The sequence below is a fragment of the Mauremys reevesii genome, unplaced genomic scaffold, assembly GCF_016161935.1.
Source record: "Mauremys reevesii isolate NIE-2019 unplaced genomic scaffold, ASM1616193v1 Contig99, whole genome shotgun sequence".
NCBI lineage: Eukaryota > Metazoa > Chordata > Testudines > Geoemydidae > Mauremys > Mauremys reevesii.
In genome coordinates this window covers 115,658-130,744 of record NW_024100916.1, presented here as the reverse complement: position 1 = coordinate 130,744, position 15,087 = coordinate 115,658, and the positions used below count along the sequence as shown (strand labels likewise).

General features: G+C 45.7%; 1 long non-coding RNA gene across 1 annotated transcript; it reads right to left on the bottom strand.

Annotated features, from left to right (window-relative positions):
• Positions 1-12,969: 12,969 nt before the first annotated feature.
• Positions 12,970-14,860, bottom strand: LOC120395141. Its single transcript, XR_005592488.1, has 3 exons — positions 14,715-14,860; positions 14,161-14,325; positions 12,970-13,746 (listed from the first exon to the last, which is right to left on the bottom strand). It is a non-coding gene; the product is annotated as an uncharacterized LOC120395141 (long non-coding RNA).
• Between the last annotated feature and the right edge of the window lie 227 nt (positions 14,861-15,087).

Below are 15,087 nucleotides of genomic sequence, written 5' to 3'. Positions count from 1 at the left end.
AGAAAACATAATCCTAACTATAAATACAAAATGATGGATCTAAATTAGCTGTTACCACTCAAGAAAGAGATCTTGGGAGTCATTGTGGATGGTTCTCTGAAAACTATGTGAAGTGGTGGTTCAAAAAGCTAACTTCATGTTAGGAACCATTAGGGAAGGGATAAATAATAAGAAAGAAAATATCATATTGCCTATATATAAATATATTGTATCCTCAGTCCCTGAATACTTTGTGCAGTTCTGGTTGCCCTATCTAAAAAAAAAAAAAAAAGATAGATTAGAATTGAAAAAGTCCAGAGAAGAGAAATAAAAATGTCCAGAGTTCAAGCTTTATTTTTTTTTGAGAAAAAGCTGAAATTGTCTGCTAAAACGGTTGATGCATAAGAATTTATGTGTATGTGTGTAAAAAGTCCATAGGCAAGGGCACATTTTCCGAAAGTTTTAATGGTGAATTGTTCTTCTTCAGAGAATTGCAACCTTTCAAAATGGCCACCAGCTCTCATCATTGTTGACAGGAATGAGGCTAAAGCTGCCTTTAAGCAAAGAGGTCCTCTTTCAATAGGAACACCACCATCTGCCATTATTTCCAAAGCAGTAAAGTCAAGCTGCCCTCACAGAAGTTGGTGGTCCATGTCAGCCCAGAGAGCCATCCTTGAGAATAGAAGACACAAGCTGTTTTGAAAGAGGGCAGTTCCTCTTGGTATCTTCTGAACTGAGTGTGGCTTTAGGTTAAAAATCCATCTTTTCCCTATAATGTTTTGTGTGCGCCTGTGAGCGCTGATTTTCACTCTGACTGGAACAAGGGGGCTCTCAAGTAGCTAGATATCTGGCTTCCTTTAATTGCAAACACAAAAACCACAGAGACAAACAGGGAGGACGAGTTTTTAACTATTTGGACCATTGCATCTCTCATATTCCACTTTTGCAGGCTAAGCTGCTGCGAGAACACTCTGAGCACTGATCCCGTGGCTGGGCTGGCCCACAACATTTTGGCACCTGAGGCAGGGAGCTCAAATGACACCCCCATACCCCCTCGCTCGGGCCAAAACTTTGAAAGGTCTCAATTCTGCCTTCTTCCTGTTCTACTCCTCTCATGGTACTGCTCTGCTACTTCCCCCAATAAAGGAGAAACTAATAACTTAAAATGCCTTGTTCCAAAATTTTAAGTAACACAACTTTCAAATGCCTGAACAGCAAACGTAACTTTTCTAGTCTGCATGGTAAACACTGGCATTTTTATCTGTTTGAATAATCAAAGCGGTGTTTTCCGTGCCTTCTTGGTTGCAAAGATTTGAACTGCTTCTGCTTCCTGCATGTCCACCATCTGGGCCAGCTCACGCTCTATGGAGATGGATGCAAGGCTGACCTGTGTCATTGTGGAGTGTAGACGTGTTTTTATTAACTTCAGCTTGGAGAAGCTGCGTTCTCCAGTGGCAACTGTTACAGGAAGTGATAGAAGTATGTGCAGAGCAACAAAAGCATTTGGAAAGAGGCTGCTCATCTTATTTGTGCACATATATTCCAGAACAGCCTTTGGAGTTGTGGAGGCCAAGGATTAATTAATAGAGGTTTGAAGGGATCTTAATGTATGTTAGCTAATTAGCAGAGGTTAAGATGTTACCCTGTATCTGGTGCAGAGTGAATTGTGTGAAAAGTCGTTACGACCTTGTGAATTGCAGTCTTGTTTTTTGTTCTAGTATTGCAGACAAATAAGATAACGAATAGGCTTATGTATAAACAAATGCAAATGTTTACTTTTACTGTCTGCAAGTATGCTAACCATGGTCTGCTAGAAAGGTATAAAGATTGTTATGATTGTTTACTAATTGAGAGAGATCCGTCCAGGGCAAGGGGCAAACCTAGCTCCTGACACTCTCTCCCTCTTGTGTTCACTAGAGTATTAAAATAAAGTATTTGTTTCTGCTGCACCTAAACATAAAAGTGAGAACTGAGTTTTTCTTCGACATTTTGGGGGCTCGTCCGGGATGGCAACGCCCACGGACACACAGACGGCTGCTACGGATCGTTCCCCTTCGAACCCCATGGCGCCACAATAGAGGTAAGAGACCTTTTGAAATCTCTATTGGGGTATCGGAGGAGGACTGTCTGTGGGGGACGTCTGTTTCTGCTGGGCTCACGCCATCTGAACTTATTGACTGTGCAGCAGGATCAAATGCAGAGTGGTATTGGGGAGAGGCCCCAATAAGGTTAGTTTATAGCAGTACTGGGAACTGCTGAGTTGGCCAACAGGTACATGCATAAGGTAATGCATGAGGTAATGCATAAGGTAATGCATTAGAATGCACCGGTGCTGAGGGGTTTTGTTTTACTGCCTCAAGAGGGGTTGTCATACCGCCTCATAGTATTGGTCCGGACCAGGTAACGATGCATCTTGGTTAAAAAAAAAATAAAAATAAAAAAAAGGAAAAAAAAGATAAAAAGAAAAATTTTAAAAAGAGATAAAAAGGTTAAAAAAGGGTTAAAAGAAAAGGATAAGAGGCCTTGGTGTGTGTGTGTGTGTTTACCTGTGTGAGTGTTTGTTGCTGGAAGACGCCCAGATTGCCCTGTGAAGCAATTGCTAATGATCAGGAGTAGTCTAACGCAAGCCCAGTAACTAGAGGATCTGTAGGAGATCCGACCCACGGTGGGCTGACTCAGCTTGGCATAGTCCGGCGAGGGAGCTGCCTGGGTCTAGGAGTGTGTGAACCCATCTTCCCTCCCTTTCCCTTCTGTGTGGGCTACTGACAATCTGATCGTTTCCCTGTAAGCAATTAGAGTATGCGGCTTTATCTCCCGGAGATGGAGTCTTTAGCCGACGCTCTTTGCTGAAAGGACGTGTACGAGGGTCGTAGTCTTTCTTGTGAGTCTCTCCTGTATGTGAGTACCCTGTAGGGAGAACTCCTTAGATTCTGGTCCGCGAGCGCGGACAGGGAACCCCTCTGAGTTTGTGTGATTGGAACATGGGGGAGGGACAGTCTAAACTTTCCACCTTACCCCCTAAGGGTACCCCTGCATATTACATGTACGTACATTATGGTCCTCAAACCTGCAGGTATTTAAATGATTGGACTCTATACACGCGTGAAAATTCATTTAAACAATGCCCATTAGAAGGTACCTTTGAATTAGGTAAACTTACATACCTCCGCGAAACCCTTAAATCACACGCCTCTGCTGCGCAGTGCGAGCAGTTTCTGTCTTGGTGGGAGGAAGCAACAAAGAGACTCCATGAGTCTCGAGTGCGGAGTCTGAAGGACTCCCAAGATAAATTAAAACTTGAAGTACAGGATTTAAAACTTAAATGTAAGACATCCAAAGGTATTCCTGCTTCAGTGCAGCCCTCTGCTTCTCTTTATCCTCAGTTAGTTAAGCCTGACAGTGAAGAAGAGACTGCAGAAGATATAGTGGATTTTTTTAGTAGCATTCCACAGCCGCTGCCAGCCCCCCCCCCCCCCACAACCCCCCCTTCTCGGGCTGTGCAGGCAGTGGTTGTCTCGCCGCCGCAAGTATCAACTGCACAAGTTGTTCATTCTCCTTCTTCGGAAGAATTATCTTCTTCCTTGCTCACTGACACCAGTAGTCCGATTAACCCTGCTTCTGCTGGTAACAATGCCGGCTACTTTCTTAGAAGCACGACACAGGCACTCCAGGCTCCTTTAAGAGACTTGCCTGGAGCTGGGGCTATAGGGGGGTTGGTTAAGGTACATGCCCCTTGGACACCTGGAGATCTTAGAAACTTGGTGAAAGAATTTCCTAAAATCAGGGAGGAGCCGGTAAAGTTTAGAGAGGAGCTCCAGACAGTGATTCAGTGCTATAATCCATCTTGGGCAGATATTAATCAGCTTTTACGAGCTGTCCTGCCCGCTGAAGTTCAACAACGACTTAATAGACAGGCTGCTTGGCCTGATGCCGACCCTGGTATTGCGGATGCTTTGACAGAGGCTAGGAATCGTCTCTTGACCTCTATTTCAGAAGTTTGTCCTAAGAAAACAGATTGGACCAAGATTGCAAATTGTAAACAAAATAAGGGAGAATCCCCTGCTGATTATCTTGATAGACTAACAAAGGTCTTTGAACAGCATTCAGGAATTACTGATCCAGCTGATAATGCCAGGGAAGCGGTAGGAGCTGCTTTTGTTCAGGGACTCTTGCCGAAGGTTTAGCAACCATTGAGAACTATTTGTATTGGCTGGCAGACTAAACCCCTTTCAGAATTGGTGACAGTTGCAAATCATTGTACGGCTTGCATAGACCAGAAGAAAGAAACTAGTGAAACAAAACTTATGGCTTTACAGTTACAAACTTATCAGCTTAGGGGTCGTGGGGGAATGAGAAGAGGACGGGGACGAGGTCGTGGGAGAGGTATGGGAAGGGGTTCCTCATATCCTGCCCAGAATCCTGCCCCGACTGGGAGCACTGCATGCCACTTTTGTGGTCAGGAGGGTCACTGGAGGAATGAGTGTCCAAATCGGTTAGCTCAAAATCCTACTCAGTTCCCAAATCCTGAAGCTCCTGTATTCTCCCCACAAGGAACCCCTTACTAGGACAGCCTGAGGAAACGTAACTGCATCATGAATCCTTTAATTCCTATTAATCAAGAAGGTCCATTTGTTGATTGTACTATTGCTGGTAAATCTGTTACTTGTCTTGTGGACACTGGGGCTAGTAGATCTGCTCTGAAATCCTCAGAGTTTCCCTCTGTTCCTTTGTCCACTTTGTCTGTTAATGCTGTGGGCATTTCAAACTGTCCTGTTTCGCATCCTGTCTCAGTACCCCTTGAAATTTGTCTTGGCCCTCTAGAAGATAAACATTCCTTTCTACTCAGTTCTACTTCTCCTGTGAATTTGCTGGGAAGAGATCTGTTGTGTAAATTAGGTTGTACCATTTACTGTACACCAGATGGCGTATTCTTACAGGTTCCTGATGAGAATACTAACCTGGTGTTGGCCACACTCCATATATCCGAGCCAGCTGCGTCGAAGTCTCCACTCAGCCCTGACCTTGTACATTTGTTGTCACAAGTGCCCCCCCATCTCTGGTCTCGTCATGCAAATGAAGTGGGACAGATTAGAACTGCCGAACTGGTTAAGATTCTTGTGGACCCTGCTAAGCTTTTGCCGAGGATTCCACAATACCCACTGCGTCCTGAAGCAGTGGCAGGCATAGCTCCAGTTATAGAATCTTTATTGCAACAGGGTATTATTGTTCCCACTATTAGTTCTTGTAATACTCCTATCTTTCCTGTAAAGAAGCCAGGAAGGAACACCTATCGGTTTGTTCAAGACCTTCGCGCTATTAATGCTGTGGTTTTGCCTTCTTTTCCAGTGGTTCCAAATCCAGCTACAATTCTTTCTTGTATTCCACCGTCAGCCTCTTATTTTTCTGTTGTAGATTTGTGTTCGGCTTTTTTTTCAATTCCAATTCACCCAGATAGTCAGTATTTGTTTGCCTTTACTTATAAAGGATGTCAGTATACCTGGACCAGGTTACCCCAAGGGTATACTGAATCTCCATCTCTGTTTTCTCAGATCCTAAAGAAGGATCTGGATGATGTGGTTTTCCCTGGAAAATCAGTTCTTATACAGTATGTGGATGACCTTTTACTGGCGTCTTTCTCTTTTGAATCTTGTAAAATTGATACTCTGACACTTTTAACTGCTTTAGCTGCCAAAGGTCACAAAGTATCCCTGGAGAAACTCCAACTGTGTCAACCCAAGGTTCATTATCTTGGTCATGATATTTCTCACGGCAAGCGTCATTTATCAAACTCTCGTGTTTCAGCTATTTTGCATATGCCTAGGCCTAGTACTGTTTCTCAAATGCGTACTTTTCTGGGCATGACTGGATATTGCAGACAGTGGATTTATGCTACACTGATTAAACCCTTGCAGGATCTGACTAAGTCTGGTACCCCTGAACCTCTTCCTTGGCCCCCAGAGGCTGAGAGTGCTTTTGTTGCTATTAAGCAGAGACTATCTACTGCTCCGGCCCTGGGACTTCCTGATTATATTAAACCATTTACTCTTTTCTGTCATGAGCGTAATGGGTTTGCTTTGGCTGTACTAACGCAAAAGCACGGGGACAAACACCGTCCAATTGCTTACTACAGTACTGCCCTAGACGCTGTGGCGGTAGGATTCCCCCCCTGTTTACGGGCAGTAGCGGCCGCGGCCCTTTCTGTTCAGTTATCTGAATCTATTGTATTGGGTTCTCCTTTGCGTGTGTGTGTTCCGCATGCTGTGGCTGCACTCTTGTTAAAATCTAGGACGCAGCATTTATCCGCTTCTCGTCTTATCAAATATGAGCTGGTTTTGCTATCTTCCTCTCATATTACTTTGGCTCGTTGCCCTGTTCTTAATCCAGCCTCTTTGTTGCCTGGACCTGATGATGGAGACCCGCATGATTGTGTATTTGTAACGTCTGTTCTTACTCGTCCTAGGGATGATTTACTGGATGTGCCTTTGCTGAATCCTGATCTCCTTTACTTTGTGGATGGCTCGTGTTTGCGAGATTCTAAGGGTAAATTAGTTGCTGGTTATGCTGTCTGCACTACCTGTGCTGTTGTTGAAAGTGCTTTCTTTTCTTCAGTGTTTTCCTCTCAAGTAGCTGAACTTGTGGCTTTGACTCGAGCTTGTGTTCTGGCTCGAGATCAAACGGTCACTATCTATACGGATTCTCGTTATGCTTTTGGGGTGGTTCATGATTTTGGATTGCTTTGGAAATATAGAGGCTTCCTTACATCCACTGGTTCTCCTATTAAGAATGGTTTTTATGTTTCTGCTCTTTTGGATGCTCTTTTGTTGCCTAAAGCTATAGCTGTTGTTAAATGTACTGCTCACAGGACCCCTCATGATGAAGTTACCCGTGGAAATGCATTGGCTGACTCTGCAGCTAAGGCAGCGGCTCTTTCTGCACCTCAGGCTGCAAATTCCTGTGTATTGATAGAGCAGCCTTCACTGGCCTCCCTTGACGATCTGGCTAAGATCCAGGAGGCAGCATCGAGAACTGAGAAGCACTCTTGGAGTGCTGCTGGCTGCATTTTACATTCTGATAATCTTTGGCGTGCCCCGGATAGTCGCCTGGTGGCACCGAAGATGTTATTGCCCTATCTTGCTCGCATATACCATGGGATGGCACACGTGAGCAAAGGGGGGATGGTTGCTGCAGTTGCCCGAGATTGGTTTGCACCCATTTTCCCTTCTGTTGCCCATTCCTACTGTCAACACTGTGTGATTTGTCAACAACACAACATTGGTAAAGCTGTTAAAGCTAAGCAGGCAGCCCACCCTCCTCCTTGGGGACCTTTTGTAAATATTCAGATTGATTTTATTCAAATGTCTAAATGTTGTGGTTATGAATATGTATTAGTTTTAGTTGATGTATTCACCAATTGGGTTGAAGCTTTTCCCTGCAGGAAGGCAGATGCCAAGACTGTTGTGAAACTTCTGCTTAAGGATTTTGTCCCTCGTTTTGGCATTCCTGTGAGTATCAACAGTGATCGTGGAACTCACTTTACTGGACAGATTGTAAAGGAGTTATGTGCAACTTTACAGATCCAACACAACCTTCACTGCCCTCATCACCCACAATCTGCTGGGACAGTGGAACGCCAGAACGGGATTTTAAAAAATAAACTGGCCAAGATTTGTGCTGAAACGAACTTAAAGTGGCCAGATGCCCTTCCATTGGCACTGATGAGTATGAGAGCCATTCCCAATCGAAAGACTGGACTCAGCCCTCATGAGATTTTGACGGGGCGCCCAATGCGACTACCAACTGCACCCCCACTGACCTTAGCTCAGATGGACATCCATTTGATGGATGATATAATGCTTAAGTATTGTCAGGCACTAATGAAATGTGTTAAGTCTTTTTATACACAGGTGAAGGAAGCCTTACCGAAGGATCCTGTGCAACCTTGCCACTCGTTGGAACCGGGAGACTGGGTCTACATAAAGGTCCATCAACGAAAGACTGCCCTGGCTCCACGCTGGAAAGGCCCTTTCCAGGTCCTGTTGACTACCAACACTGCTGTGAAGTGTCAAGGACTACCTGCCTGGACCCATGCATCGCACTGCAAAAAGACCCCTCCACCTCGGGAGGACACACCTACTGATGATCAACGTGCTCCTTCTTCTAGCCCTGCTGTTCCTGCTGGACAGCGGAAGAAGAGGACAAGGTGACGTACTGGTGACCTCTCCCTTGTCCTCTGACGGACCTACTGTGCCTTTGGATTTTTCTAAAGGAATTCCCACATTACAACCCTCTTCCCTTTATCATGCTAGACCACGATTGTTTTTGGGGAAGAGAAGAAGATACATTCGTTCTGCAAACTCCTCCAGAGTCCAGGGATTCCTGACTAAAAGAGACATTATGAACTGGCCCTGGTGGAAGAAACGAAGCATCGTTTATTGGCAAGGAGGGAACTGTGGGGATCGTGCTTGGGCATGTGGGGTTGAATGGTGGCTTGGATTTCTTCCAGGGGCAGGGCTCTGTGCTTATGGACAAGTACCCTGGGGATGTACTGCCCTCCCTAATTGGCTTTCAGATAATGACTACCAAAAGCATCTTGCTACCACAAAGGTTACCCCCACTAGCCCCACTAGCCCCTCAACCCTGGCCGTCACTTCTGTAATTTATCCAGATGTAAACAAAATTGTATATTCTAATGAGATTCGTTGGCCCAGACCTTCCCATCTTAATGATTTATTAGAATATTGCTCAGAAAGTCTATTTTTTAAAGTTCACCAAACTTCATATGAGCGAACCATTGAGTGGAAAACAAATGGATCAGTGGAAATAGGGGATCCATAATATTACTGCACATCAGCCCCATGATTTTATAAATGAAATTGATGGGTTCCATAGTGAAGTAGATATGATGGTTATTCCTGGAATTTGTACTATGTTACCTGAAAGAGGCCCTTATTGTTATTTGGTTACTCAATTAGTGGATAATCAAACGACTACCCAAAGAGTTTGTTCTGCTACTGGAAATTTTACCTGTATTGAGACCATTCCAGTGACTGATAATGTGACCTGTACTTTATTGCAATACACTCCCTCTTATGCTATTGATGTTAATACCTCTCAGAAATATATGAAGGTCTACAACCAGCAGATGTGGTATAGACCTACGCTGAGGGGAAATGTGCCAGAATATCGGTGGACTGTACTTAACACTACGCTAGGGACTGTGAAGTTTACATTGCCTTTATCTAGTTTTCAGATCACCTCTACATATCTAAATTGTTCACAAGGGGCTGCCATTAGATTAGCACAACAGAGGGCCTGGGTTATTTCCTCTAGAAAGAAGAGGGATCTAGCCGGATCCTTGTGGGATGGGGCCAATTCTGCAGCTGCTGTTTGGAATATTTTTAAGACCCAGGAACATGATGAGAAATTGGGCCAATTAGAAAAGGCCACCGGCCTGATTTCTGGGGCACAGCTAACACAAGTACAAACTGGGGTGGGTGAGTTACATGTCATTTCCGCCCTTAGTTCTCTGACCCAGAATTTATTGCGAGAGATGGTACTGAATATCACTGTGGCTGGGAAGGCATTGCAGTGGGATCTAGCATGTTCGGAAATTCAGGATTTCCTGAATGACCAGCTGATGGCCATTCGGAATGATCTAGTGCACCAAGCTTGGCCCACTGCCCTTACAGTCACGTCAGGAGTACCATCTGATCTGTGGCCATGGAGACATACTTGGAGACTTTCTGGATGGAAGTGTGGACGTTCACAGTGCTCCTTCCAAGCATATGGACCAGTTAAGGGGGTGTGGGCTCCCACATACCGAATCCTGCCGGGTCCATGGGGAGGATGCATGTGGGATTGGGTGATTCACCGAGATATCTGGGAAGTAAGACCACCTGATTCTCCTAATCGCTTTTTAGTTAGTGCTCCTGGGCTTACCGCTGATGTTTGGATGGGGTTAGGGAATTTATGGACATTTTGGCCGTTAGAACCACCACAGCTTCAGTGTATACGGAAACTGGAGCCAGGGGAAGTTGTCACTGTTTATGACCATATTTGCTGGGAGGGTAGTGGTCAAGGAACTACCCTTACAGGACACCCACTTTTTCAGGCTAATGATAGCTGTGTGTACGTTAATACCACCACGTTACAAGATATACATATTAATCTTACCACTGCTGCAGGCAATCATATTATTTACTGGCCTGCAGATAGAATGTTACATGTAGCTCTTAGATTTCAGGTATATTTTAATTGGACTACAGTAGTACCTGATCGGTTTCAGAACTTGCTTTCATTGTTGCCAGAGGTTCGCAGAATCTCTGCATTGCAAGGACAAATTCACATGCTTCAGAATATATATCATGCTGAACAGAATGCCTTTCATACAGCTTATAGAGTATCTACTTTATGTACTAAGTTTGATATATCGTGCTTTGTTACCAAAACTGTACGACAACCCCATTATTTTATTCCTATGGGGATGTTATTGTTTGTAGTGTTGTTAGTTGGTGTGGGATTGTGTTATTGTTGTTGTTGTTGTAATAGACGTAATGATGGTAATAATACTTTTCATGTTCATACTAATCATTCATTGTCATTACATCCCATGAAAACCCCTAATGTTACCATGTCTCCTGTGGACTCTGAGATCCATGATTTAATGCAAATTGAGATTTGAGATATTTGTTGTACTAGAAGTACAAAAGGGGGGAGTGTGGAGGCCAAGGATTAATTAATAGAGGTTTGAAGGGATCTTAATGTATGTTAGCTAATTAGCAGAGGTTAAGATGTTACCCTGTATCTGGTGCAGAGTGAATTGTGTGAAAAGTCGTTACGACCTTGTGAATTGCAGTCTTGTTTTTTTGTTCTAGTATTGCAGACAAATAAGATAACGAATAGGCTTATGTATAAACAAATGCAAATGTTTACTTTTACTGTCTGCAAGTATGCTAACCATGGTCTGCTAGAAAGGTATAAAGATTGTTATGATTGTTTACTAATTGAGAGAGATCCGTCCAGGGCAAGGGGCAAACCTAGCTCCTGACACTCTCTCCCTCTTGTGTTCACTAGAGTATTAAAATAAAGTATTTGTTTCTGCTGCACCTAAACATAAAAGTGAGAACTGAGTTTTTCTTCGACAGAGTAGATCCTGCTGAAATGTAACTTGTAATCTTCTCTTGATGCTGATCATCTATGGTGGACTTTACCCTTAGGCTCATCTCAAGCTCTTTCCGCCTATGAGATGCTCTCTGGTGATTTGCTGCCTTCTCATGGCATGCCACATTTCTAGCCAGATTTTTCCAGTCCTTTGTTCCTGTAGAACGCAATGTGGCTGGAACTTTAGACTGGAGGAGTTTGCAACAAAAACAGTATGCAGTATTCTGGGTTTTTGAGTACCTAAGCCATGACCTCTCCACTTTGTCCGTTTGGGGTCTCTTATGGGATTATCCCCTGCCTCGTAATCAAAATGTCTTCTTCTTCGGTGACTCTTGTATTCTTGAATGGGTGGGAAAATAGCTTCAGTGTGAAGTTCCTCTGCCAACTTCTGTGCACTCTTCAGAACGGTTTGAAATCCCTCATCTGACCAGTCAGACTGTAGGTCTGTATTTGCTTTGTCCAGTTGTTCCATTGCGCCAGATATATCAAGGTCAACACCTTGGAGTCTCTTGCTTACAACATTTATTTCAAACAGTATGTCATGCCACAACACTAAGCCACGCAGAAATTTGAAGTTATGTATGTTTCTGGTGATTCCATTTCCCTCTGCTACTCTTCTCCCAAGAACAGTTCCTGTCATAGCATTATCCTCCATAATGACAACTATGGCATCAAACTCAGCCATCAGCCCCACAATTTTAAGGAAGTTTCCATTGTTTGGCATATGTAGCTGAACTGAAGTGCCACACAGTGCTGGGTTTTGGGTAGCAGCATTCTCACAATGGCAACGAGCCTTTTCAGAACATTTTGCCAGTAAAGAGACTCTGATGCAATCTTCTCTTGATGCTGATCATCTATGGTGGACTTTACCCTTAGGCTCATCTCAAGCTCTTTCCGCCTATGAGATGCTCTCTGGTGATTTGCTGCCTTCTCATGGCATGCCACATTTCTAGCCAGATTTTTTCCAGTCCTTTGTTCCTGTAGAACGCAATGTGGCTGGAACGTTAGACTGGAGGAGTTTGCAACAAAAACAGTATGCAGTATTCTGGGTTTTTGAGTACCTAAGCCATGACCTCTCCACTTTGTCACCATTGGGGATTTCACACCAGGAATGTGTTGGATGGAAGCTTCTATTTTCATTGTCTTTGGGGAACATGAAGTTTTTCACTTGCTGTGGCCCATGCAGTACAAGGAAGTCCCTCAGGCTACTGCTCAGGTGGGTCCACAGTCCTGGATCATCTAGACTTAAGGAACTAAACCCAGCAGCAGCTGTTTCTTGTGCCTCCACCACACTCTTCTCTGATCTACACTTTTCTTCAGGCATGTGCATGGTTTACATCCATTTGGGATGGAGATATGGATGCTGCAGTAGCTGCCAGGTCGCCTGCACTCTGACTAACTGGAAGATCAGGCATCTCCTCACCACTCACATCCGCATTGGGGATGGAAGGCTCACCGTGAACATTTGTGTCTCTGTATCTCAGGAGAGCTCCTTCCTGCTTAGACAGAAAAGCTTCTTTTGATTGCTTTCTTTTTCTGAATGCTGCCCCAGAGGGGCGTTTTCTTCTTTCACTCATGACTGCTGTTCTGTGCCAGCTAGAGTGGCTCTCAAAACTCAGTTGAAGGGGACAAAGAAGCAGGCTGGTAGCAGGGCCTGAGTGAGGGAAGATATCAGCCTCTTAAGGGCCTAACCGGCTCCTACTACTTCAGGAAATAGGAAGCTCCCTGAGAAGCTGGTGTTAATCAGTCCAGGCTCCTGGGGGTGCCAAGAGGTACATAAGAGGCTCCTCCTCCTCTCTCTCCCTGAAGCTCCTGTTGCTTTCTGTTATTCCCTCTCACCTTTTCTCCTGCCTGCCTGTTATGTCTCTTGGGCCCCCTTCCTCCAGCACAGCACTCCACCATCTCTGTGCATCTCGAGCAGCGAGAAAACATATGCACCAGCACCAGACAATTTTTCTACACTCTGGATCCTAGTGGCACCCGCCCACGGTCTGGCACCTGTGGCAGCCGCCTCAGTTCGCCTCATGGTAAGGCCAGCCCTGTCCTATGGGCACGGAGAACCTAGCTCCCACTGAGGTCTGCCAGGGAGGCTGGATGTGCACATTGCAGGAAATAGACGGTCAGGGCAGCATAATCCACTGAAAAAACCGCGTCTTGCTAATTGCAAATCAGGCTCTCCCAGTGTGGCTCTTCGTCCTGCCTCTGTTGGCTGGAGCATGAGCAGAGCTTTATGAGACAGCTGCTGTGGCTGTGGCCAGCCATTGAAGCGAGTTTCCCATCGTCTCTCTTCTGGCTGCGGATGTTCGACTGCAGCAGCCCTGCAAAGGCACCGGCCTCGCTCTCTAATGTCCATTCTCCCCTTGCTTGCATGGCGCTTCATGGACCATTGAGTAGCCTCATGAAAACATCCCAGTTGTGGACACAGGCACCAGCACCAATTCCAAAAGCTAAAGTCCCCTTTGCAATCCAGGGAACCAGCCTGGGTTGTCTGGAGCGCAGGGTGTGGCCCATGGTGACTGCAGACACTGCCCCTGCTGCACAACGACTCTTGGGACCCTCTAGCGCATCAGCACTCGGCTCTCCCGCATTCTGCTGAGCGGCTGAGATCTGGGGGAAGAGAAACCCTTTGTTAGAGATGGAAAATCTCCTCCCAGGAACACTCTGTCAATGGCTGCCAGAGGCCATCCCTGTGAAACCCCAAATGTGCAGCCCCTCGGATTCCCACAGGGGAGATCTCAGCTCATTCACTTGTCACCCGTGGCCGCAGTCTCTGACAGGGGGAATGTAGAGGAGGATTTTGCCAATGGTCCCTTCTACAGGGCACAGAATAGGAGGAAGTTTGGCCTTGTGATGTGAGGCCTGGCTCTGAGAATCAGGGGATCTGGGGCTCTGGAATGGGATGTGGTCTAGTGAGTGGAGCTGGATTTGTTGACAGTGAGTGAGAGGGGCTTGTGCTGAAGGACCCTGGGTCAAGCCCCACCAATTCCTATGATGTCTATTTGTGGCCATGATTTTACTTACCTCTCAAGGTAGGTTATTTAGCTCATTCCTGGAGACATGTGTTACATCTGCTGCTGGCCATCCCTAAGATGTAGGTCCTTCATCCACACAAGGACATGGCACATCAAGGTCAATCCAGCAGCTCTCATCTGGTCTTCACCTCCACAATGGACGGTGAGCCCTAGCCTGACCAGAGAAAGACAGGGTGGTGTTCTTCAGGGGAATCTGCTGGTGCTCCTGTATTCCCTGCTCCACCTCACACCTTGACACGCTAAGGGTTTTCCAAAGATACCACTAATCTCAGATAAACAAAGCATCTGAGATGAGGTCATTGTGGGTGGATTTACTGAGCAGACTGGTTCTAACGGAAGAACAGATTTCTCCCCTGCTCTGGGGAGATTCCCATAGGAAAAGTCTCTGATGGTGGGGGTGGGGGCAATGCAAACCCTCAGCCCCTTGAATGGCAGGAAATCAGGACTCGGGGAGTTAAGGGGTGTCTCTGTCCTGCTGAAGGGAGCAGACCTGGAGAGCAGAAAGAGCACTACTGGCATAGTAGGAAAGCCAGTGACTTCTACCTGTGAAGGTGGTTGAAGCTTCCAATTCCACAAGCTAAAGTCCCCTTTGCAATCCAGGGAACCAGCCTGGGTTGTCTGGAGTGCAGGGCGTGGCCCATGGTGACTGCAGACACTGCCCCTGCTGTACAACGACTCCTGGGACCCTCTAGCCCATCAGCACTCGGCTCTCCCGCATTCTGCTGAGCGGCTGAGATCTGGGGGAACAGAAACCCTTTGTTAGAGATGGAAAATCTCCTCCCAGGAACACTCTGTCAATGGCTGCCAGAGGCCATCCCTGTGAAACCCCAAATGTGCAGTCCCTCGGATTCCCACAGGGGAGATCTCAGCTCATTCACTTGTCACCCGTGGCCGCAGTCTCTGACAGGGGGAATGT